This window comes from Procambarus clarkii, chromosome 49, assembly GCF_040958095.1.
Source record: "Procambarus clarkii isolate CNS0578487 chromosome 49, FALCON_Pclarkii_2.0, whole genome shotgun sequence".
Taxonomy (NCBI): Eukaryota; Metazoa; Arthropoda; class Malacostraca; order Decapoda; family Cambaridae; genus Procambarus; species Procambarus clarkii.
Genome location: NC_091198.1, coordinates 16,688,951 through 16,714,973, shown reverse-complemented (window position 1 = coordinate 16,714,973; position 26,023 = coordinate 16,688,951). Strand labels below are relative to the sequence as shown.

At 51.0% G+C, this 26,023-nt stretch overlaps 1 protein-coding gene across 5 annotated transcripts in view; it reads left to right on the top strand.

Annotated features, from left to right (window-relative positions):
* The window catches only part of atos (atossa), a 121,468-nt gene that overhangs the window by 29,392 nt on the left and 66,053 nt on the right, over nucleotides 1–26,023 (top strand). Inside the window, exon 2 of one of the 5 annotated variants that reach the window (XM_045750256.2) lies at nucleotides 22,141–22,297. The exons of 3 other annotated variants lie outside the window; for them this stretch is intronic. The gene's annotated coding sequence lies outside the window, so the exon portion shown is untranslated. Of the gene's footprint in view, nucleotides 1–22,140; nucleotides 22,298–26,023 lie in introns of those variants that run through there. One more of the 5 variants, XM_069303024.1, reaches the window with a different exon arrangement.

Below are 26,023 nucleotides of genomic sequence, written 5' to 3'. Positions count from 1 at the left end.
GGAAGGAGCAAGATGGCGGCAGGTTACCCAGGGGGGTAAGGCAAGGTATTGCACGCTGGTAAAGGAAGGGTGTGTGCCCAACATGGCCGCATGGGCTACCTCAACACCTAGATCAGCCACATAGGTAATGCAAGGGATGGAAAGTGAGTGAAAGAACTAGATGATGATGGCAGAGATGAACAATAAGAGTCCACCACTAGACAAGGGTCAAGTCCAAACCTGACAAATCCCCATGCCATTATTGTCTTACCATACTAGTCCGTTAATTGCCAAGAGGCAGGGCCCATGACCTGAAGATCTCCTCCCCCCCCCCCCACGACCTTTTGCCTTACTAACGCATATAGGCTCGTTTTTAAACACCGAAGATATACATAATTTATGTACATAAATAAATAAAATACATAATAAATACATAATGCATAATTTATTCATATATAAAATAAAGTAGATTTTTCAATATATTTTTAGGAAAAATAACATTGATATTAGTGTCGTGGAGATCTCTAAATCTGTCTCAATAAGAGTGCCTGTCTGTCTCAAGAGGTTGTGGGACAGACGCCTTGGGCTAGCCTTATGAAACTTTGCATGGTGATAAGTGACGGTATGGGGAGTTCATAGGGTGGTCGGGGCCCATGCCCCTCCTTAAGGAGGATCGGCTCTTGTTTCAAAGCCTGTAAACACTATACACACACACACCTGAAATGGGGGGTTAAGTTTCCAGTTTGGAAAGAAGAGTTTCCGCTGCTCATAATATCCCAAGTTACAATGTAAAGTGACACTTGTAAAATTAAGGCGAGCGTCTTACCACTACACCAAGGGGTCCTCTTGGCCCCTTGGTGTACTTATAAGTACATTTGTACATCCCATTACATCCCTTAATGTACTTAACACTACATAAAGCTGCCTTCATGGCTCTTGTCTCTCTAAACCTAATAATTTATGCAGGTAAAGATTTGGTTTACTACCTAATCTTGACTGGTTTGATTGTTAGTGGGTCACATGATTGTCACCATGATTGTTAGTGGGTCACATGATTGTAACCATGATTGTTAGTGGGTCACATGATTGTCACCATGATTGTTAGTGGGTCACATGATTGTAACCATGATTGTTAGTGGGTCACATGATTGTCACCATGATTGTTGGTTATTTAGTTTGCTCCCTACAGGTGTTGGTGGGGGGGGGGGGGGCGGGGTTCAGTCGGCTTCACGACCTCAAAGGCCTTAAGCCTTAAATGGGAGCAAGTGTGATGACCAAACCACACTTGGGACAGTGAAGACGGTGTGTGTGTGTGTGTGTGTGTGTGTGTGTGTGTGTGTGTGTGTGTGTGTGTGTGTGTGTGTGTGTGTGTGTGTGTGTGTGTGTGTGTGGTGTACCACTCTCGCCCTTATGGCCACCCCAGCCGTGACCTGCTCGATCCCCCGACACCCCCTCTGCGACCACTGCCCCCCCCCCCCCCACACACACAAGAAGGACGGGAACCTGCCTGTACTTCACAGGGTGACCTTGAAGGTTGTGGCCAATAAACTTTGGTTGTTGCTTGGCCAGCCCGGTTGCTTAGACAATTGTAGCAGCCATGTTTAAGACTGTGGACTGTCTTAATGTCAAGACGTTGTGGAGCAGCCGAGTGTGTAGATGTCGTTACCTGCTTGATGGGGTTCTGTGAGTTGTTCTACTCCCCAAGCCCGGCCCGAGGCCAGGCTTGACTTGTGACAGTTTGGTCCACCAGGTTGTTGCTTGGAGCGGCCCACATACCCACCACAGCCCCGGTTGGTCTGGCACTCCAAGAGGAAACTAGACTGTTTCCTCCAAGATGATGTCCACGGTTGTTCCGGCAATATTTCTTATACACTGGGAGGGCGTTGAACAACCGAGGGCCTCTGATGTTTATACAGTGTTCTCTAATTGTGCCTATGGCACCTCTGCTCTTCACTGGTTCAATCTTGCATTTTCTTCCATATCGTTCACTCCAGTACGTTGTTGTTTTACTGTGTAGATTTGGTACTTGGCCCTCCAGTATCTTCCAGGTGTATATTATTTTATCTCGTCTCCTTTCTAGTGAGTACATTTGGAGAGCTTTGAGACGATCCCAATAATTTGTGCTTTATCGCGTCTATGCGTGCCGTATATGTTCTCTGTATTCCCTCTATTTCAGCAATTTCTCCTGCTCTGAAGGGGGAAGTGAGTACTGAGCAGTACTCAAGACGGGACAACACAAGTGACTTGAAGAGTACAACCATTGTGATGGGATCCCTGGATTTGAAAGTTCTCGTAATCCATCCTATCATTTTTCTGGCTGTCGCAATATTTGCTTGGTTATGCTCCCTAAACGTTAGGTCGTCAGACATTATTATTCCCAAATCCTTTACATGCTGTTTTCCTACTATGGGTACATTTGATTGTGTTTTGTACTCTGTATTATGTTTAAGGTCCTCATTTTTACCGTACCTGAGTACCTGGAATTTATCACTGTTAAACATCATGTTATTTTCTGCTGCCCAGTAGAAAACTTTATTAATATCTGCTTGAAGTTTTTCAATGTCTTCAGCCGAAGGTTAATACTGATTTTTGTGTCGTCTACATCCCCCCATTAATGTATTCGCCTAGTTGTGCTTGCGGGGGTTGAGCTCTGGCTCATTGGTTCCGCCTCTCAAGTGTCAAGGTGTGGATGTGGTGGTGTATGACAGTAGAGAGGTTGTTATAGGCGTGACAGACCTGATGGTACTGGAGTCTGGCCGGTGATAGCAGGCGTGTGTGTGTGTGAGAGAGAGGTGGGGAGGGAGGGGGGGGGTTGCTAGTGCTGACCTACTCCCGCCCCCCCCCCTCCCTTTCCCCTCCCTAATGTGCTGGTCCTCCTTACTGGTGAAAGCACCATGGAGGCGACTCACTCACTCACTCCCAGGAGAGAGAAACACCCTTACGGCTCCTTGTTGACATCACTCGTATCAAATTAAGACTTGACAGCAATCACACTTAGTTGATGCGGCCTCGTATCTGCTCCGAGTGATAACCTTTTTCTTTTCTCTTCTCTGGCTCAAGTCGACGGGGGTAATCAGAGGCCAGTGGTCACTACATAAAAAGAAACTAGCGTGATGGCTATCAAGTGTATAGCTTGGATCATGTCTTGGTTCAGGAGTAAGGTGCGCGACTGGGAGGTACCTGGGTCGTTGGTTAGAGTCGTCTCATTGCTTAAATTGATTTTTCTCAGTGAAAGTAGCTAAAATGTTCTGTATATTATTGTATACAGAGGTGAAATCCTTGTAAACCCGGGGCAAATGAGCCAATCATCTTTGCCACTCAGGCCAAGGAAATGTTCAGAACGACGGCGCTTAAGAACGACGGCGCTTAAGAACGACGGCGCTTAAGAACGACGGCACTTAAGAACGCACACTAAGTGTTCTCTGGGTGTACGGCGGAGGTCACATTAATCATTTTGGTTTTGTGGCGGCAAACTTCAATATTATACATATAAATCAGACAATCGACTTGAGAATGGTCCAGGACGGACCGAAGCGTCGTCGTCCCTTCACCTTCTAGTGTGTGGTCTGGTCAACTGTGGCTCATCGCCTGCTTATACACTTTCAAACCAGTTAAATTTACCCTTTACCGCTGTTCAACCACTTGAGGTGGACGGTAGAGTGACGGGCTGGCTTCAGGCAGGTCCCCGGCTCCTGTCATAATTAGGTACGGGTCGAAGGGCCAGGTTCACGAAGCAGTTACTCAAGCACTTACGAACCTGTCCATCTTTCCTCAATCTATGGCGGCTTTATTTATTAGACAGTTTATAAGCATGAAAACTTGCCAATCAACTGTTATTGTAATAAACAGCCTCCTGGTGCTTCGGAGCTCATTAACTGTTTAATAATTGTAAACAAAGCCGCCAAAGATTTGGCGATCTAAATTATTAAACTAAACCTAAATTAGTACCTCCCCTCACTCTCCCCCTCCCACCCCCCCCCCCACCCCCCCCCCCAACCAACCTCAAAGAAGGAAGCGTTGTTAGAGACAGGGCCGCGGGGACATTGATCCTCGGGATGACTTCAAGGCTCCCCCACCCCCACCCCAGGCTCACCTGGGCTTTCCACCACAGCCACCCTCCTGCGCCCCCCCCCCCCCCACCGTGCTCCACTCTAAGTATAGCAAAACAATAACAAACCTCAGCTGGTCCACGTGGCCTTGAGAATCAGCTGATGGCGCGCGGTTGTGCTCCGGACCAACATGCTGGCCAGGCTCTTGGGGTTCTTGGGCTGTTGTCTTAGTGACGTGGCCATAGTTCTCTTCCTCTCCCTCGCTAAGCTCTGTCTTCCCCCCCCCCCTCCTTCCCTCTCGTTGACTCTACGTTTGTAACATCATATTAGATTCAGTATGATGTTTCAAACTGTGTAGTCTATTCCAGTTCACTATTCTGACGTTTCAAATTTCTTTGCAACAACAGGGTCCCCGTGATAGCTAAAACCCATTAATGGGTCTACGTGCCTAATGCTTTCTGTGAGAACCTGGGCTGCCTAATGCTTTCTTCAATAATAAATTGCTGCATCTTACAACAACATTTTCTCTCTCTCTGTCTAGGGGTGGGGGAAATGTTGGCGGGGAGGGGGAAGGGGAAGGGGGGAGTGAGAGGGAGGAGAGGGGTGGGGGTAGGTGGTGGTGGTGTTGGGGTAACTTGCCTGGAGCCCTGGAAGCAGCCGGTCATTCCTCTTGTGGTCAAGTCGGTGTTAAGGTATTGTTACACAGTCTGGGAGATGCTGTGTGTGTGTGTGTGTGTGTGTGTGTGTGTGTGTGTGTGTGTGTGTGTGTGTGTGTGTGTGTGTGTGTGTGTGTGTGTGTGTGAACGTGTGAACGTGTGAACCTCGCTGACCGTAATTAACCACAGTAATAATGCTCTCAGCTTTGGGGGTAGTAGCATTATCTCTTTAATTTCTCTAACTTGAACAAATCCACAAGGGCCGTGACGAGGGTTCGAACCTACGTCGGAGAGGATAACTGCTCTTAACTTGATTTTGTTAGCAGCAGCAGCAGCAGCATGGCCCAATGTTTGGGTAAAGGCCTCCAAGGATGACTCCTTCCTTAAGGCAGTCCTTGTGTGGACCACACTGACACCAGTACCTGGGCTTTACCTGTCTCCTGTGCCCCGGCAGAGTGATTGATAAGTCCGAGTTTATCCTCGGAATTGAAATAAGTTTGAAGTGTATAAATACACACAAAGGGATTGAGGTAGCTTAAGCTATCCTCGCCCCCGTTCACTACAACGTGTTCATACATATATATACACACACATGGGTGTGTGTATATAATATAATATTACGATATCACAATATATCACAATCATATTACGGAACATTGAGTGATGAACATGTTCATTTGTTTTATGGTGGGATGCGTGTGGGACTGTTGAAGGGAAGTTTGACCTCCCTCTTCACGTATCGTGTCCGGCTTGCGGTCTTTGCACCCGGCTTCATTACCCGCTGGAGTTGATGTGTTGCAGCCGCACGTTGGTCAATTCTTGTAATCTGTCCTCGACAGATTACATGTCTGAGCCAAGGAAAAGGTTTTCGTAATTCCTTTAAACAGAATTGTTGCATCTCTTGTGGGAGAACAATGTTCAGTGTGGTGGTGTTTGTAGTGAACCTGTGAACCACCGCTGGCAACGGCTGCCATTCACTACGCCTCACTCTGTAGCTGTGTACTCGTCAAGGGGGGGGGGGGGGGGCTGACGGCTCAGTGGACCTCGCTTGGGATTCGTAGTCTTGAGGCTCCGGGTTCGACCCCTGGTGGAGAAGGAAACATGGGCAGAGTTTCTTCCACCTTGATGCCTCTGTTTACCTAGCAGTCAATAGGTACCTGGGAGTTAGACAGCTGCTACGGGCTGCTGCTTCCTGGGGATGTGTAACAAAAAGGAGGCCTGGTCGAGGACCGGGCCGCGGGGACGCTAAGCCCCGAAATCATCTCAAGATAACCTCAAGATAACACAATGGGGCATGCTGTCACCTCAACCTCCTCTTTAATTTGTGGCCTGGTCTCTCAATGGTTCAAGTTAAATTATGTTTATTGAGACAAAGAAAAAAAATTCCTTCTCTAAGGGATAGAGTAGCTTAGGCCAGTTCTACCCTCTCACTGGTTAGACTGAGAGTTACAGATCCGGACAACGAGTCGTCACACACTTGCGTGTCTGACAAAGAAAGGTGTAAATCTTTGCCGATACATTGCGGCTTAGTCTGTAGTAATGAAAGTTGATAAACCTTGCGTTGTGGAGTTACAAGTGTTTAATACACACACACCCAGCTGGCTCGACTGAGGACACATTGTACAGGTGGTGGACGCAAATGTTGGCTGAATCTTGGCACCTTTGCCAAGTGGCACCTTTGCCTGTGCCACTGGCAATGGTACACAGGACCACTGTGGGAGCTACAGGGGCGAAGAGGATAGCACCCGTGGTACCAGCACCCGTGGTACCAGCACCCGTGGTAGCAGCACATAAAGGCAAGAGGTGTAGCTAACTACAGGTGTGTTCTGGTCTTGGACATCTACGTCCGCTCATAAAGACTTCTTCAGGGTCGCCTATTATCTTCCGCGACCCGACTTAGGAGCCGCTAATATCTTAAGGCGGTGATACGATCCTCTCTCGCTGCCTGGCAGGTATATCCTGACCTGTTTGTTGGAGCCTTCGCACCACAATTAACAGGATTACGGTCGTGAGCCTTCGGGCCGGGCTTGGGGAGTAGGACAACTCCCAGGAGCCCATCAAGCTGGTAGTCCCCTCCCCCCCCTCTCTCAACCACCATTTAATACGTTTAGTAGGCCTACTCTAAGCCTTTCACTCTAGCTTATTACTCGGTTCCTGTAGAATCATTGTCACCTTTGTCGGGGAATTTTGTAATTCCAGATTGTTATTTTTTGAGGTAAGGCGAGATTCACACTGACTTGTACTTGTTTAATTGTTTAATATTGTGTGTGTGTGTGTGTGTGGGGGGGGGGGAATTGTCTGCTGGATCAAGTTGTTAGCTCTTGGTCTCCGCCTGTCTAACCGTCGGTTGTGTAATATAGCGACTCATCACGTCTACATAGCATCACTCGCTCGCTCACTCAGGATGCAGCTGTCTCAACTCCCACGTACTTGTTTGCTGGCAGGTGAACAGGTGCATCAGATGAAAGAAACAACCTATTTGTTTCTCTCGGTAGGGAATCGAACCCGGACCCTTAGGACTACGACCCCCTGAGTGGTGCCTACTGATCCGTGCGTGCGTGTGCGTGCATGCTTTCTTCGTTAGTGTAGGCTATTGATGTTAATGGGAAACATTTTAGGGGTCGATCTTTATCTTGATCTCGATATCTTGATCTCGATATCTTGATCTCGATGATCTTGATCTCATCTCTTCTCCCCCGTCTCGCTTCCTTCTCGTATCTTATTTCGTCGTTTCTCAAGCGTTTCCTTTGCTTTTCCCCCTCTCGCCTACCTCTCCTCTCTACCTTCTTTTATCAGCTGATGAGTCGGTCCTGTGGTTGGGTTTGTGGGGAGGGGAGGTGGAGCCCTTGTGCCGTGGTGGTGGAGCCTAGGCTTACTGTGGTGGTGGTGGTGGTGGTGGAGGAGCCTAGGCTTACTGTGGTGGTGGAGCCTAGGCTTACTGTGGTGGTGGTGGTGGTGGAGGAGCCTAGGCTTACTGTGGTGGTGACCTTGGGCACGAGGGTGAGGAGTGGGGCCAGTACCCACCACCACACTGTGGTGAAGGAGGGGGGGGGGGAGGGGTAGTGGTGACTTAAGGGGAAGGGGTTAGTGGGGAGAGGGGGGGGGGAAGGGAGGTCTATTAGCTTCCCTTACCTTGTGTCGCTTCCGGGGATCAATGGCCCCGAGGTCTAACAACCTGGTTGTTAGACCGCGTCTAACAGCCTGGTTGATCAGTCCAGCAACCAGGAGGCCTGGTCGACGACCGGGCCGCGGGGACACTAAGCCCCGGAAGCACCTCAAGGTAGCCTCAAGGAGGTCTGGTCTTCAACCTGGCCTCCTGGTTGGTCGTCTGGTCAACCAGGCTGTTGGATGTAGCTGCTCGCAGCCTGACGGTTGAATCACAGCCTGGTTGATCAGGTACTCTTCGGAGGTGTTTGACGAGTTTTCTTGAAGAATGTGAGAAGCAGGCGAGTTATGCCCCTTATGGGTAGCGGGAATGTTGAAAAGTCTTGTGTTCTTGATATTGGTAAAGTTCTCAGAGTACCTTCAAGTTTAAGTATGTTTATTGAGACAAGAAAAAATACATCTTAAAGGGATAGAGTAGCTTAGGCAGTTTCTACCCGCCCTTTCTCAGAGTACCTGTTGCACCTTTGCTCTTCAATAGGGGGTATTCTGCCCATCCTATCGTGACTACTGGCTTCTTGTGATGTAATCTCAATATTGAGATTTGGGACCAGTCCCTCTGATATCTTCCACTGTGTAGATTATTATACATCTCTCACCTGCGCTCTAGAGAATTAGAACGTTTAATCGGTCCCAATAAGCAACGTGACTTTAGGGTGGATCTTTGCACGCTCTCTAGGTCGGTAATTTCTCCGGCTCTGAATGGGGCTGTTAGTAATTTTTTGGTTAATTTTGCCCCGAGAGTCGAGTTGATTGGGCAGCATTTATTGGACACACCGCCATAGCAGCATGTACAACACTCCCCAATAGGAAGAAAACCCGCTGGGTTGCAGATGAGGAGTCACAATAACGTGGCTGAAATATGTTGACCAGACCATACACTAGAAGGTGAAGGGACGACGACGTTTCGGTCCGTCCTGGACCATTCTCAAGGTCCACTGAGAATGGTCCCGCTGGGTTGTTCATGCTGTCACTTGTCCCCGGTGGTTAGTGGTGGAGGGTGGTGGTTGGTGGCAGGGAGGGTGGTGTTCCCGGTGGTTAGTGGTGGAGGGTGGTGGTTGGTGGCAGGGAGGGTGGTGTCCCCGGTGGTTAGTGGTGGAGGGTGGTGGTTGGTGGCAGGGAGGGTGGTGTCCCCGGTGGTTAGTGGTGGAGGGTGGTGGTTGGTGGCAGGGAGGGTGGTGTCCCCGGTGGTTAGTGGTGGAGGGTGGTGGTTGGTGGCAGGGAGGGTGGTGTCCCCGGTGGTTAGTGGTGGAGGGTGGTGGTTGGTGGCGGGGAGGGTGGTGTCCCCGGTGGTTAGTGGTGGAGGGTGGTGGTTGGTGGCAGGGAGGGTGGTGTCCCCGGTGGTTAGTGGTGGAGGGTGGTGGTTGGTGGCGGGGAGGGTGGTGTCCCCGGTGGTTAGTGGTGGAGGGTGGTGGTTGGTGGCGGGGAGGGTGGTGTTCCCGGTGGTTAGTGGTGGAGGGTGGTGGTTGGTGGCGGGGAGGGTGGTGTCCCCGGTGGTTAGTGGTGGAGGGTGGTGGTTGGTGGCAGGGAGGGTGGTGTCCCCGGTGGTTAGTGGTGGAGGGTGGTGGTTGGTGGCGGGGAGGGTGGTGTCCTTGGTACAAATAATCAAGCGGCTCTTGACTCATGACTGGCCTCTTACCCCCCTCCCCCTCCCTCCCTCGAGTCCTTCACTCCTGTCCTCTTCCTCGTCAGAGTCTTCGCCCTCTTCCTCCTCCCCCTTCCTTGTTCTCATGTCTTCCCCCAGCCTCGCTATGAACTCCCCCCTCCCCACCTCTCACACCTTTCTCCCCAGCTCCCCCACCTCCCCAAACCACCACCCACTTCCCCCCTACCTCTCCCTCCCCCCGCCACCTCTTCCCCTCTCCCTCCCCCCGCCACCTCTTCCCCTCTCCCTCCCCCCGCCACCTCTTCCCCTCTCCCTCCCCCCGCCACCTCTTCCCCTCTCCCTCCCCCCGCCACCTCTTCCCCTCTCCCTCCCCCCGCCACCTCTTCCCCTCTCCCTCCCCCCGCCACCTCTTCCCCTCTCCCTCCCCCCGCCACCTCTTCCCCTCTCCCTCCCCCCGCCACCTCTTCCCCTCTCCCTCCCCCCGCCACCTCTTCCCCTCTCCCTCCCCCCGCCACCTCTTCCCCTCTCCCTCCCCCCGCCACCTCTTCCCCTCTCCCTCCCCCCGCCACCTCTTCCCCTCTCCCTCCCCCCGCCACCTCTTCCCCTCTCCCTCCCCCCGCCACCTCTTCCCCTCTCCCTCCCCCCGCCACCTCTTCCCCTCTCCCTCCCCCCGCCACCTCTTCCCCTCTCCCTCCCCCCGCCACCTCTTCCCCTCTCCCTCCCCCCGCCACCTCTTCCCCTCTCCCTCCCCCCGCCACCTCTTCCCCTCTCCCTCCCCCCGCCACCTCTTCCCCTCTCCCTCCCCCCGCCACCTCTTCCCCTCTCCCTCCCCCCGCCACCTCTTCCCCTCTCCCTCCCCCCGCCACCTCTTCCCCTCTCCCTCCCCCCGCCACCTCTTCCCCTCTCCCTCCCCCCGCCACCTCTTCCCCTCTCCCTCCCCCCGCCACCTCTTCCCCTCTCCCTCCCCCCGCCACCTCTTCCCCTCTCCCTCCCCCCGCCACCTCTTCCCCTCTCCCTCCCCCCGCCACCTCTTCCCCTCTCCCTCCCCCCGCCACCTCTTCCCCTCTCCCTCCCCCCGCCACCTCTTCCCCTCTCCCTCCCCCCGCCACCTCTTCCCCTCTCCCTCCCCCCGCCACCTCTTCCCCTCTCCCTCCCCCCGCCACCTCTTCCCCTCTCCCTCCCCCCGCCACCTCTTCCCCTACCTTCCTCCAGATTCCAGATTGATAAAGATTGAGCCAGGCAAGAGGCGGCACGGGCATGAATAACCCGCACACACGTGCAGATGAAGTACATACAAAGCTTCTCACCAGCAGGTTGTAAGGCTGTAATTATTGGACAATAATGTATTGAGATCAGGTTGGCACCTGCCTTAGTTACCTGCCTGCATTTAGTATTAAGATTCACTACCTGGAACACAAAGTTGCAAGTAGCACGGGCTATGGTGAGCCCGTAGGGGACCTTTTTTTTTTCTTGCATTTAGTGGTTGATGAGCTGTAGTGGGTCTTGGTGTAGGGAAGGTTAATGTGTGCGGAGGAAGGTGCACTTGGGCCCTCCAGTCTGGCCATGAGGTGTGTGATCAATTCCCTGTGTTGTCATGGCTACCAGCGGCCGCCGACACCATCCGAAAAGGGAGAGACGGAGGAGAGCTGAGAGACGGAGAGCTGCTAGGAGTGAGCGAGCGAGCTAGGAGTGAGAGGGGAGGGGAGACTGAGAAGAGGTAGGAGTAAGTGGAAGGTGGAGATCAAAGGTAGCTGGGAAACAAGTCTTGTTGACAGTTAAGACCAGTGGGGGGGGGGGAGGGAGTGTCTCCACTACCTCCTGGCATCAGCTGTAAGGCTCACACAGTGCTCGGTGTCCTCTCTGCCTCCTCTCACCTGTTCCGATAAGTCACGCGCTACACAACATGATTCAACACATTTTGTAACCTAACATGCCCTACCCTGAGGGGCCTGACGGCTGAGTGGACAGCGTTTGGGATTCGTAGTCCTGAGGTTCCGGGTTCGATCCCCGGTGGAGGTGAAAACAAATCGGCAGAGTTTTTTCACTTTAATGCTCCTGTTTATGTAGCAGTAAATAGGTACCTGGGAGTTAGACAGCTGCTACGGGCTGCTTCCTGGGGATGTGTAACAAGAAGGCCTGGTCGAGGACCGGGCCGCGGGGACGCTAAGCCCCGAAATCATCTCAAGATACACTGTGATGACCGACCACACACCAGAGGAGAAGAGACGAGGACGACGTTTCGGTCCGTCGTGGACCATTATAAAGTAACTCCTCCATTGTGACACTGGACTTGATAACGGTCCAGAACTGACCGAAACGTCATCTTCTGGTGTGTGGTTTGGTCACCATATATTGACCCACGTTATTGTGACGCGTCGTCCCTAATACAGTGTGTTAGTGGTGCGTGTGGGTGTTGGGTGTTGGGGTGGTGGGTGTGGGTGTTGGTAGTGTGGAGACAGGGGTGTAGGAGTGAGACCCAGGCAGCAACATGTGCGACAATCGCCGCTAAAACCACTAGATCATAGTTTTAACACCCTGGGGGGGATAAGGGTGCTATACCTTGAGGTTGTCTTGAGGTGATTTCGGGGCTCGGAGACCTTGCGGCCCGGTCGTCGACCAGGCCTCCTATACACCTGTCTCGTGTCGGTATTTAGTTATGCACGTGTTCCAAGGACGAAATTTATTATATAATGGAGTTAATGGCTTCTGGAAGGAAAGATTTTCCTGCGTGGGAGATGTTGTAGGTGATGGGTTTGGTGAGAGGGCGTAGTGGTGGTGATGGTGGTTGGTGGTGTTGGTGGTGGTAGTGGGCGGGTGACCGTTGGTGTTACATAGAACATGTTGCATCTTGAATGGCGGTGACGTCACTGGGTGTTGAATATATTGGTGTTGATGACTCACCTGCTCGGAGGAGCCGCCGCCACTGCAGGGGAAGACAGTGTCTATTTACAGTGTAATTTATGCACTTGTTGGCCTTTTGTTCCTCAGCCTGTTTACTCCTGTGTTCATGTTCTCCAGAGTTCTTCCATGGTGATGTATATCATAAACCCCTGATAGCCACCGGGGCTGTTCTCACGGCAGTTGGGGAATACTGAACGTCCCAAAGCCCATTGTGGTGGTGTCATGACTCTGGTGTTCTGTTGTCTAGTGAATGTGTTCAGGTGTTCTGGGACTATGAACACGTCGCGCTCACTTGTCTTGAGGGTCCTCTTGTGCAATGTTGCTGTGTTGCTACATGCACAGTCTTGCTGAGCATGGAGACGAGGGGCTGGCCATATTTCCTCGCGCTCATGGCTTTGCACCAAATAGATAATCATTCCTCCGTCTCTCAGATGACTGACGCATCTTAAGTCCTGACCCCGGCCGTTGTCGGGGTCAACAGAGACGGTTGGTGGCAGCTTCCTGGACGTCCGGGGCCCCTCAGAGGTCACCTGTGGGTCTACTGGTCTCCGTCACTTCAACACTAAAGCACTCTTTGTTTTGATTTGTTTTGACAGTGTTGAATGCCTTAATTCTGGAGGATTTCGGGACGGCTTTGTGTGTGTGTGTGTGTGTGTGTGTGTGTGTGTGTGTGTGTGTGTGTGTGTGTGTGTGTGTGTGTGTGTGTGTGTGTGTGTGTGTTGGTGAGCGACTGCCAGGTGGTGGTGGCGGCCAGGTGGTGGTGGTGGGCAGGAACACTGCCTCATCACCACCACCTGCCTAACATGTCTTCCATTCCCACATGCATCACACAGGTGGCTTAATAATCGTCTACAAAACAAGTGTGGTAATATTTCCATAACTCACCCGCTCGCTCTCCCTTACTCCACACACTGACATTAGCCTCAAAGGTCCTAACAAAAATAACACATCACAATAACGTGATGTATCAAATGATCACATCTGGGGAACACCCAGTGAGCAGGTTCGAACCCCCCTCAAGACCCTTGTGGACATGTTCAAATTGATATTAGAGGACTTAGACGTCTTGTAAGGAGTCGAGAAGCACTTTCCCGCGTCGGGGGGGGGGGGGGTGACCCGTGCCGTGCCGTGCCGTGCCGTGGGCGGTGTGTGTGTAATTACCCCCACATTAAATCGTGTAATTAGCTTCGCAAGATTGTTACTTGCTCGGCTAAATGAATTTTTGCAGAGTGCATTGTGCGCCCGTATTGATGTCCTTGTAGCCTCGGGGGTAATGATTACACTGGGGCGTGTACTGCAGTGGTCACCTTCGTGTTTATGTATCGTGTGGTCACCTTCGCCAGCCACATATCTTGAGGTTATCTTGAGATGATTTCGGGGCTTTTTAGTCCTCCACCCCCAGGAAGCAGCCCGTGGCAGCTGACTAACACCCAGGTACCTATTTTACTGCTAGGTAACAGGGGCATAGGGTGAAAGAAACTCTGCCCATTGTTTCTCGCCGACGCCCGGGATCGAACCCAGGACCACAGGATCACAAGTCCAGCGTGCTGTCCGCTCGGCCGACCGGCTCCCTGGGGGTTAACATTTTATATTGTTATGGTGTCAAGTTAGATGTATGAAATGTGTGATTGTTTGTATAGTGAGGTAAACAAACCAACGTTGTGTACTAAGCCATAATTGCTTGAAACATCCACGTAAATAGAATGGCTGCTATTGTCTCAAGGATGTCTCCTTGTATACGTGTGGGAGGCTTGGGAGTGTTGCTGTTGTTTTTAGATTTGGCTACTCTGAACGAAATGGCCATGTAGCACGGTCTATGGTGAGCCCGTAAGGCTTGGGAAGATGAGGTGTGTGTAAAGCTGTCCCACAAGGTGACGAGAAGCCTTCACTACGCCTTATTAATATTAACATCTTTATTGACATTAAAATTTTGCCTAATCTGAGGAATTAAATTGTAAGCATCTTGGAATGGCTAGTACAGTCGTTGCTGTACTAAAGTGTACGTAAAATACAACTTATTTTTACAGGCTAAAGCTGTAAATGCCACACTGGTCGCAGTGAGTGAAATGTTAATACCTTCCATATTGTTAATAATTTGAAATTGATACGGCCTACTTCCTGGTCCTAAACCTCTAGGAGGCGAAATTCACGAAGCAGTTACGCAGGTACATACGAACGTGTCCATCTTTCCTCAATCTTTGGCGGCTTTGGTTACATTTATTAAACAGTTTACAAGCATGAAAACTTGCCATTCAACTGTTGCTATTGTTATAAACAGCCTCCTAGTGCTTCGGAGCTCATTAACTGTTTAATAATTGTAATTGGGAGGGAGGGAGGGAGGGAGGGAGGGAGGGAGGGAGAGGGGGGCAGAGAGGTATGAGGGGGTGGAAGGAAGGAAGGGAGGGAGGGGGTGGTAGGAGGGGGTGGAGGGTGAGAGTTGGTAGGGGGGGGGGGACCGGACGATAAGATGGTGCCGAGGTAAAAGGTGCAGAAACTGTGCCAATTGCATAGTGAACACTTCCTGTTGATGAGGTAACGTCACTGCCTCACCCCACCCCCCCTCACTATTACTCCCCCCTCCTCCCCTCCCCCACCCCTCAGCCCCCCCCCTCTCCCTCTCTCTCTCTGATCATAGTGTCATTATGTAACCTTTTCCTTTGGTGCCCCCCGTCACTGCCCCCCTTCCATTACCCTTAGTGTGCCCCCCCCCCCGGGCCGGGTTACGTCACCTTGCTGGAGAAACGTTCATGGCTGCCATTGACCCGCTTTCACGGGTTGGGGGGGACTTAGAAGGGGGGGTGCAGCTATGGGAAGGTGGGCGACTTAGGAGGAGTGAGGCTGTGGGAGGAGGGGACTTGGAAGGGGATAGTAGGGGGGGGGGTGACGTAGAAGGGGAAGCTGCCGAGTGACTATGACAGTATATAATCCCCAGATGAGTTATATATGTGTATATATGAACAGTTCATATATGTGTGTGTATGGACAACTCGATAAATAATAATAATAAAATAAAGAGCCTTAAACAGAATAACATGTGTGTAAGCATCGGAGTGTATATATATGAATGCTACACAGTATTCATCTATGGACATCCATATATGGTGAAACACATGTGAAGAACCTCTTACACACTCACAGCTCCCTGACAAGAGGGAGCCAGCTTAGCTGCCAACACCCACACATCGTGTCAGCAAGGCGGACAGCCCGCCTGCTTTCATACCTCTCACTGTATTTCCCACTTCTATACTTCCCTTCACCTATGCCTCTCCTTCCTCTTTACTTCCCCCCCCCCAAAAAAAAGTGACTATGAGGAGAGAGGGGGGTGGGGATGATCAGGATGTGAGGGGTGGGACTGTAAAGGTGGAAATAGGCCTCAGGTACCGGAGGAAGGAGTTGGGGGGTGAGGAATAGAAGGTAAGGGCGGGGGGGGGGGGGGAGAACAAAGGGGTAAGGGGATAGAATGGCAAGGAAGCATGTTAGAACCCACCGGTTACTAACAAGGTTATGGTGTTGCGAGCAAAGTAGTACAACGTAACCTTGGGCTTGATAAGTTCCAGCAGCTGCCCCAGGGCGCCAGCTGGCTGAGGTGCCAGCATCAGCTGTGTGGCTTGGGGAGGGGGGGGGTGTAGGATCAGCTGTGTGTGTGGGGGGGGGGTAGGAACACAACCGTGCTCAGTGCTCAAGGTGTCGTGGAGGAGGTAACACGCACATGCCTCTCCTTGAGGGCTTGGGGGGGGGGGGAGAAACGCACACTATTGCAACCTTGCGTGTGCGTTTCCAGCTCTGCCTGGCTCGTGCGCGCGCACGCACGTGGCAAGGCGCTCTGGCTGCAACAATATCTCTCCAGCTCTATATTTAGCCCTCGTTGTCACTCGGAATCTTGTTCATTATTCGCGCACTTTATTAAGCGTCGTAGGGATGTGCGCGCACGACTCAGCATGGAGCGCCAGCCGCGCTCTCTGGCGGAGTTCACACCAGAATTTGGTTGTTGTGGTTGGAGGAAATGGTTTTGGTGCGATGTGATAACCGCGGAGAACAAGAGCAGTGTTGTAAAAAGTTTCCAGGTAGCACGGGGTATGGTGAGCCCGTAGTGGACTGTGTCGTCGTCCTACCTCGCAAGCGTGTGAGTGAAGGCCACTCTTGTTTTCCGCAGCGTCACCTGTGGTGGTGGTGGTAGAGATTGCGTGCGTTCCTGATGGTGGTAGTGGTGGTTGGTTGGGTGTACACTGAACACATTGGAAGTATATTGGTTGCTGTTGATGGGTGGTGGTTGATGATGCTGGTGGGGGAGGAGGAGGAATAGTGGTTACCTTTCAATGGCGACGTGAATTCTCGTTCTATATGCCCCGCCTACTGCCCTTTTTTTTGTACCTGTTGCGTTATAAATGGAACTTTTCTGATGTTCGAAATTTTGTCGAACGTGTTCATGTGTGTTTTGATGGAGGCTTCTTTTTAGACCTATTGTCTTATGTATGACCCTCTGTCCTGCGTGACAGTGAATACCAGCCATTATCCTCACTTTAATAACACTATCAAGACTTCAGATTAGGCAAAATTGTAATTATTTTTGTGAATAAAGATGTTAATAATATTAAAGACTTCTTTCAGTACATTCTACTTTTTGACCGACTCGTACAGGGCATGAGTATTTCCTTGTATTTCTTAAAATAGCAGTTCCAGATTCCACTTGTCCTCTTGTCCCTCAATTTAAAGAGACTGTCCTTGTCAAAGGCGGACTAGGACAACCTCTTCCGTCTATTATGCTCAGTATCTTGTATGTTATGATCATGTCCTGTTTCTTATCTAGGGGGTTTGAAATGGTTGGCGTAATCTATCCTCATAGCTTAACACACTCCCAGTTCTGGCACTAGTCTTGTTGCAAACAGTTGCAGTCATTATGTTTGAGATTTAGAACGACGCAGATTTCAGGTCAGTGGTGGACATTTGAGCATTGGTGTAACATGTGCAGCGAGCATTGCCTCACTAGGGAGCCGGTCGGCCGAGCAGACAGCACGCTGTACTTGTGATCCTGTGGTCCTGGGTTCGATCCCAGGCGCTGGCGAGAAACAATGGGCAGAGTTTCTTTCACCCTATGTCCCTGTTACCTAGCAGTAAAATAGGTACCTGGGTGTTAGTCAGCTGTCACGGGCTGCTTCCTATGGGTGGTGGCCTGGTCGAGGACCGGGCCGCGGGGACATTAAAAGCCCCGAAATCATCTCAAGATAACCCAAGATAACCAGTCATTATTTAGGGTTTTATATGGAGTTTTAAAACTTTCCAGCTCCCCTTATGCTGGCATTAATGTTATTGCTTCTGGTATTTGGGTTATCTTGATGATTTCGGGGCTTAGCGTCTCCGCGGCCCGGTCCTCGATCAGGTCTCCTTTTTGCTACATATCCCCAGGAAGCAGCCCGTAGCAGCTGTCTTAACTTCCAGGTACCTATTTACTGCTAGGTAATAGGGGGCATCAGGGTGAAAAACATTTTGCCCATTTGTCTCCGCCTCCACCGGGGACCGAACCCGGAACCTCAGGACTACGAATCCGAAGCGCTGTCCACCCAGTTGTCAGGCGCCCCGACAGCTGGGTGGATACAGTCTATCCAGTTTTCTTTCCGTGTCGAAAACTCGATTAAGTTTTGAAGTGTCCGGCGTGACTTGTTCGGCTGTAAGTCCATGCTACGCTTCCGTTACCTAGTTGGTCTTATCAAGTCCGCCATTAGTCCGGTCATTTTATCCAGATTTATCATTGGCGCCTCTCGTCTCTTCTAGTTTTGAATATTAGGACGTACGTGTGTGTGTGTGTGTGTGTGTGTGTGTGTGTGTGTGTGTGTGTGTGTGTGTGTGTGTGTGTGTGTGTGTGTGTGTGTGTGTGTGTGTGTGTGTGTTCTCGCCTAATTGTGCTTGCGGGGGTTGAGCTCTGGCTCTTTGGTCCTGCCTCTCAACCGTCAATCAACTGGTGTACAGGTTCCTGAGCCTACTGGGCTCTATCATATCTTCACTTGAAACTGTGTATGGAGTCAGCCTCCACCACATCACTGCCTAATGCATTCCATCTGTTAACTACTCTGACACTGAAAAAGTTCTTTCTAACGTCACTGTGGCTCCGTGTGTGTGTGTGTGTGTGTGTGTGTGTGTGTGTGTGTGTGTGTGTGTGTTTAACAAAAGTCTGGGCAGTTTCTCGTCTGAAGGGCAGTTGAGAATTTTTGTTTGGGAGTGAGGGAATACTTCAGCAGCATTGTCGGTACCTTCAGATGTGTTCCACTCGTCTATAGCGACTACATCATTCAGTGTTCTGTTCATGTTTGATCTCGCAAACTTGTTCTCCGATTTGTTCCATCTGTAAAGACTTTAGTATCCTCACCACCTTATCAGAGAATTTCTCCTTATCTCCCCAACCTGGCACCCGCAAGATAGCGTAAATTTTAGGGGTTGACAAATGTTAATCTTCTTGTGTGATAAGCTGTTTACTTGAGACAGTTAAGTCCCAGCTGTGTCTGGGTACAAGTGGCAGGATGAACAACCCAGCGGGTTTTCTTCCTATTGGGGAGTGTTCGTACATGATGTTATGGCGGATGTGTCCACTCACAGGATGAGTGGCGCTCCCCAATACTGTCACTATGGCTGTGGCTGGCTGTGACTGGCTGGCTGGCTGGCTGTGGTTGGCTGGCCACCAACAGTTTGGGAGACGTTGGAGGTAGTGAGGGAGGAAGGTGGCAGTGTATGACAGTGTGTGTGGGGCTGGTGGTGGATGCCCTCTCACTGCTGGCTGGCCTCAGTCAGCAGGCGCTGTGGGGGCGGGAAGTCCTCTCTCCTTTGCCCAAGTCTTTCCCAAGGAGACAATAAATGTTGACTCAATACTGGCAGTCACTTAGGTAGCAGGAGATGTAGCGTCAAGTTCTCCGGTGACGCCATGCCAGAATGGCGTTGATTTCTTCTGTATATTGAGTGAAAAGTTCCATGCAACGCTTAAACGCTTAAGTGGAAAGCGGGGGTGGTTGCAGGAGACTAGGGCAGGAGCCTCGCTTCTCCCAGCTTGTCTTCATATTCCGGGTAGACTGGTGGAGGTGTGAGGCTCGCGGCCAGCACATAGCAAGGTAAACTCTCCTGGCACAGCACCTCACCAACGTGGATGTTAGTAGTGCAGCAGCAAGTGGTGGCGGTGTGGGTTACAGTGTGGCTGGTGGCAGCACTCCGGGGCACTGGGTACTACTCATCATCAACAATGATGCCACTTGCCTCCACGTGGACCCCCACAACATCATGACTGACCCCACTCCACTCTCCCCCCCCCCCCACCCTCGTCTTCCGCACTACCCTTCCGTCCATTCCCATTAGAAGTTGACGGGAGGGAACGAAACATTCCAACATTAGACAAGAAGGATTCGGACACCATTACCCCGTCATCTGAGCTCGGGGCCAAGGCCATTACTAAGACGCGTGTGATAAGCTGTCGATAATTTCTGGGGCTAGAGTCTTTAATTAACATCAAATGTCACAATTAAATCTTAGACTCGCGAGGCAACTTTATTGACAAACAGCTCCCAGCTCTCACCCTAAGTATGTTGAAGTGGCCTCGTTGAATGTTGTTATAGTTCAGTTACTCGGAATAAGTTGCAAGTAGCACGGGCTATGGTGAGCCCGTAGTGGACTTACCTGGCACAGGAGCGGTGCCGCGTTGAAGTAAAGGGCCACATAAGTACCTCGTCACCCACTCAAATGATGCAAGGCTTGTCACCCCCTCAACTTGGAGAATACATTACATGTGCGAACGGCTGTTAATATGCTATCAAGGAAAAGGATGTTAACAGACTTGACTAAATGAACCCAGAATCCGTATTATTTGCAACCCGTTCTCGACTAGTCCATTCCATCCAGCGGGCGACCCCACAGACGTATTCATAATTTTTTTCATGCTGTTCATTCAAAACTGGAATTTTCTCAAATATATATTACTATAATAGCATATTGTGCATATATAGGCATAGGTTAGGTGTTAGGTTCCGTTGGCGATTATTTGTAGTTCGTGGGTGAAGCATTTACAGCGTTGTGGTTCGAACAGTCAACAGTTCGAGTCGTGTGTAAACCGCTTTTCATTCATAAACATTGAGTTTGGCGGCTGGATTAACGAGCTTGGATGGTTGTATGCGAGGACGGGCTGCTTTAGTGACATTAAGAACGATCAGGCCGGACTAGTCTTCCTTAAGGGTTGTTTTTGTCAAAGTTTACGGAAGCCATTTTTCCCATAAAGTTTGATATAATTTGTTCCAATTAATGTGAATATCGATTTAGGTTTTATTTACATTCGAATGTTGTATTGGAGGGTTGGCAGCCCGTCCTCCAAACTGACCCGAAAGTGATTCCATCCACCCGCCAAACCCCAGCTGTTTATGAATGAAAAACTACACACGACTCTCAACTGTTGACTGTCCGAACCCCAACACTGGTAATGCTTCACCCACGTGTTACAAATACAAATAGTCTCCAACACAACCTAAACACCTAACTTAAGCCTAACTATATATCCCTCCCTCCCTCCCTCCCTCGCTCGCTCCTCCCCCCCCCCCTCTAATCACTTAGTCTGGTGTGCAGTTGCCCTGGAAATGGAGATTTGCAAGGTACCAAAATCTCCATTTTCTCCATGCTGCCCTTGACTTTAACTGTGTTTAGCAAGAAGGAAGATATTTTAAGTTACAATAAAACACAGATTGACGTGGAAATCGTTTTTGGTCAGAGATGGCAGATGGAAAGTAGCAACACTGCGTTTGTTCTAGCTTTTCTGGGCTTAGCCAGCCAGGTATGTTGGTAAAGGTCCTGTATAGTGACTCGTGTTGACAACTGGTGCAGGAAGTATACTAAATATACAGAAATATTGGACAGGAGAGCAGCTGGAATAGGGACGATGCCCAAACTCTTGGTTCATTGGGGATCGAACGCAGACCTGTAAGAACAGAGGTCTGTATGGTTGAATGAAATCCTTATCCTGACCCCTTCCCAGTGATATATAGTCGTAATGGCTTGGTGCATTCTGCAAATAATTCTCTCCGTCCTTGCACTATGTTAACAAGTTGTAATTCAGTTGCCTATTGTTTTAGAGCCTAAAATAAATATTCCATGGTCACGTCAAGTGGTTGTGTAAAGTGTGTGTGTAATTACCTAAGTGTAGTTACAGGATGAGAGCTACGCTCCTGGTGGTGTCCCGTCTTCCCAGAACTCTTTGTTCCATATAGTCGTATAACGCTTTGAAACTGTGTGTGTGTTCACCTAGTTCTGTTTGCGGGGGTTGAGCTTTGGCTCTTTGGTCCCGCCTCTCAACTGTCAATCAACAGGTGTAAAGATTCCTGAGCCTACTGGGCTTTATCATATCTACACTTGAAACTGTGTATGGAGTCAGCCTCCACCACATCACTTCCTAGTGCATTCCATTTATTAACGACTGACACTGAAAAAATTCTTTCTAACGTCTGTGACTCATCTGGGTACTTAGTTTTCCCCTGTGTGTGTGTGTGTGTACTCGCCTATTTGTGCCTTCGGGGGTTGAGCTTTGGCTCTTTGGTCCCGAATGTGTGTGTGTGTGTGTGTGTGTGTGTGTGTGTGTGTGTGTGTGTGTGTGTGTGTGTGTGTGTGTGAGAGAGAAATCTCTGCACTGGTCTGTTTCTAACGTGTCCTTGATAGTGTCATAATAAATCCAAGAGGTCATCCTCTTGGTTTGTGTTCAATTACTCTTTACTAACGAGGACTGGGATCCTGTCTTAGCATTGTATATAATAATTTTTCCGTTGTGTTGCAGGTACGGTTGGTAGTGCTGAGGCGGGCCTGACCTCTGTCCGGCCTGACCTCTGTCCGGCCTGACCTCTGTCCGGCCTGACCTCTGTCCGGCCTGACCTGTGTCCGGCCTGCCAGGGTCGCCATCACCAGCGGGAAACACTTTCCACGGAAAATTGCAGGTAAATCGCCTTGGGTGAGTTCTGGTGAACCGGGCCCGGGTGGTGGTGAGACACGAAGCTTGTGTTGAAGGTATTGGAGGAGAGGGGGGGGGGGAAGACGGACCTGGGGGGGGGGGGCTTAACAATGCCCCTTGCGTGAGGAAATGTTTTCTGCCTGTAGACGCAGTCTCTGGTTTACCTGTAGTCGCGGTCTGTGGGGGTTTACCTGTAGTGATACTCTACAATTGTTCACTAGGGGAACCTTGGACAGGTAAGTAACTATTGCATTGACCTTTCCTGTAAACCAGTCGACTCGAGGTGTGTCTGTGTGTGTGTGTGCGCGTGCGTGCGTGTACACCAGCTCAGCAAGTACATTTACCTGTTATGTGATTGCAATGTTGAACATGTTGCTGGATGAATGAAGCCTTCATAACTTGTTGGGTTAACGGAGAGTCTTGGGTGGATATAATGGCACCACTAAACACCCGAGACTTGTACAAACACATTAATGTGTGTAGCATAACAGGCTTCTTACATTGGTAAGGGTTAAATACAGTTAGTTTTTAAAGAATGTGTACTCGGCCTATGAGAGTAGAATAGGGAGCCCCAGCATCAAAATCCGCACCTGTCGAAGCAAAATATATTATATAATATATATAATGTATATATAATATAAAATAACAGGCCAGGGAAGGTGCCCCACAACAGGCCAGGGAGTGACGGTGCTCAAGCACTCAAAGGCCCACAGGTCTTGTGCCCTGAACAGCTTCCGCGAGACTGAGCAGCGTTCGATCCGGGGCTGGAGCAGCCACTCTCTCGCTTCAATCATTTAAGTAAAAGCCTACACACACACAGAGCACCAATCAGATTACAGTTTCAACCCCACACACGCATCTGGTTGGTCTCTGGGCTGGACTTGTATGGCGGGGGAGAGGAATGGGATTAACAACCGTTGACCGGGTCAGGTTTGAGGTCAAGTAAGTGTAGAGATATAATTAAATACATTCCAAAAGGATAGAGTAGATTTAGCTATTTCTACCCTCATCTACTTAGCCCCTCAAGGGGCTCACAATTAAATACGGTAGACAAATACAAATATACTTTAATAATACATAAACCTTAATTGAACAGTCGTCACATAGTACATATTACAAAATATATTAAAAGTATCTGAGTATTATACTCTTGAGGCAAAGTGTCTGATCCTCCCAATAATTCTCTCCATCATGCCAAGTTAAGATTCTCTCCAAGAATCTAATAATAATGTCCATTCACTGCTCTATTTACAACCCGATATGTTCCAACACATTATCCTCTCTCCATATTTTTCCCACCAGAAGTTTTCAAAACTCTTAACTTGACCATTTCCTGCAAGGTTCACCGAGGACCCCCACGCCTCCTTAGAGACGACTCCCAGCAATGTAACTCAACTCTTTGCTGCTCACAGCAGCCATAACGTACAAGACTAGTCGACACAACACCATTCTCTCACCTTACGTGGACCAACCACTTGGGCTGGACGGTAGAGCGGTCGTCTCGCGTCATGCAGGTCGGCGTTCAATCCCCGACCGTCAAAGTGCTTGGGCACCATCGCATCCCCCACGTCCCATCCCAAATCCTTATCCTTTCCCAATGCTATATAGTCGTAATGGCTTGGCGCTTCCCCCCCCCCCTGATAGTTCAAGTTCACCTTACGTGGCTATTGCATTGTATTCTGCCCAAGTGTTGCCATATATAGCATAACTTTGTTGAATCTCCGTTGTCAGTCTCCTCTTTTTCCGCCATACCAACACACAAGTGGCCATTCGTTCATACAATGCTAACCAATGCATGTAAATGTTCTTATCTGTAACCCTGGCCAAAGAGGAGACATGTTCTACATGTAGTGCAGTTGCTTCCTGGATTGTTCCTGGATGAGAGGTTCTGGGAGTTCCTACTCCCCAAGCCCGGTCTGGGACCAGGCTTGAGAGCTTGGTCCCAGGCCGGGCTTGGGGGAGGGGTCGGAAATCAATCGGTACATTCTACAATATTTTGTCTGACAGGAAGAGTCTTGTTTCACTGACAGTTGCTATACATAGTCGTAATGACTTGGCGCTTTCCCTTGATAATTCCTTCCTTCCACTGACAGTCGTAGAAGGAAATGTTGACAACATTTTCTAGCAAATGTTGACATGTTCATTAGGATGTCATACTTAAGTCTTCAAGCTTAGCGCTGTTGTTAGTTGGGCGCACCTAGAGTAGCTTAGCCTTGACCAGGATAGCCATCTCGTGAGAAGATAAAAAGCAAAATAAATATGTTGTTAAAGATTTAGCTACTCAGGAGGAAGTGTCCATGTAGCACGGTCTATGGTGAGCCCGTAATAACAAATTACGGGCTCACCATAGCCCGTGCTACAAAATAAATACAAATAATCTTTTTATATATATGTGACGTCAGGTGGTTGTCTCGTAGTACTTTTGGGGGGTACTGCTGGTACTAAGTCGTCCTGGGAGAGGTCGTAGCAGACTAGTGGTGCGTCGTGTGTGTGTGGAGGGGGGTGAGGCCTGGAGGGGGGGATGGGGGGGAGGCCTGGAGGTGGGGTGGGGGGCTGCTCTACTGCTATTTATATCAGCAGCTGTTGTCAGTGATGCTGTTTAATGTTCCTTGTATCCCAAGTCAGAGTCAAAATGTGTCCGGGTTCTTCCCTCTTGCTTGCTCTCCTGCGCGCCCCCCCCCTCCCTCCTCTCTCTCTTTGTGTTTTTAACAATTGGTGTTTGTCCGGTGTTGACAAGTAATTCTGGCAGTGTGTTGCTGCTGCTCGGGGTGTTGCGAGGCTGGTGCTGTGTTGCGTGTGTCGGCCGGGGGTTGGTGGTGGGGGGGTTGACTGCGTAGCGCTTGTACAGGTGTTGGCCCTGAATGTTGTAACACAAGGGTTTATGGAGGTTGTGAGTGAGTCAGGCCGCCCCCCCGTGTGTGCTCCGTGGACTGGTTGTGGGGTGCCCACTCCCCCGGGGGACTGACTGGTTGTGGGGTGCCCACTCCCCCGGGGGACTGACGGGTTGTGGGGCGCCCACTCCCCCGGGGGGACTGACGGGTTGTGGGGTGCCCACTCCCCCGGGGGACTGACGGGTTGTGGGGCGCCCACTCCCCCGGGGGGACTGACGGGTTGTGGGGTGCCCACTCCCCCGGGGGACTGACGGGTTGTGGGGTGCCCACTCCCCCGGGGGGACTGACGGGTTGTGGGGTGCCCACTCCCCCGGGGGGACTGACGGGTTGTGGGGTGCCCACTCCCCCGGGGGACTGACGGGTTGTGGGGTGCCCACTCCCCCGGGGGGACTGACGGGTTGTGGGGTGCCCACTCCCCCGGGGGACTGACGGGTTGTGGGGTGCCCACTCCCCCGGGGGACTGACGGGTTGTGGGGTGCCCACTCCCCCGGGGGGACTGACGGGTTGTGGGGTGCCCACTCCCCCGGGGGACTGACGGGTTGTGGGGTGCCCACTCCCCCGGGGGGACTGACTGGTTGTGGGGTGCCCACTCCCCCGGGGGGACTGACTGGTTGTGGGGTGCCCACTCCCCCGGGGGGACTGACGGGTTGTGGGGTGCCCACTCCCCCGGGGGGACTGACGGGTTGTGGGGTGCCCACTCCCCCGGGGGGACTGACGGGTTGTGGGGTGCCCACTCCCCCGGGGGGACTGACGGGTTGTGGGGCGCCCACTCCCCCGGGGGGACTGACGGGTTGTGGGGCGCCCACTCCCCCGGGGGGACT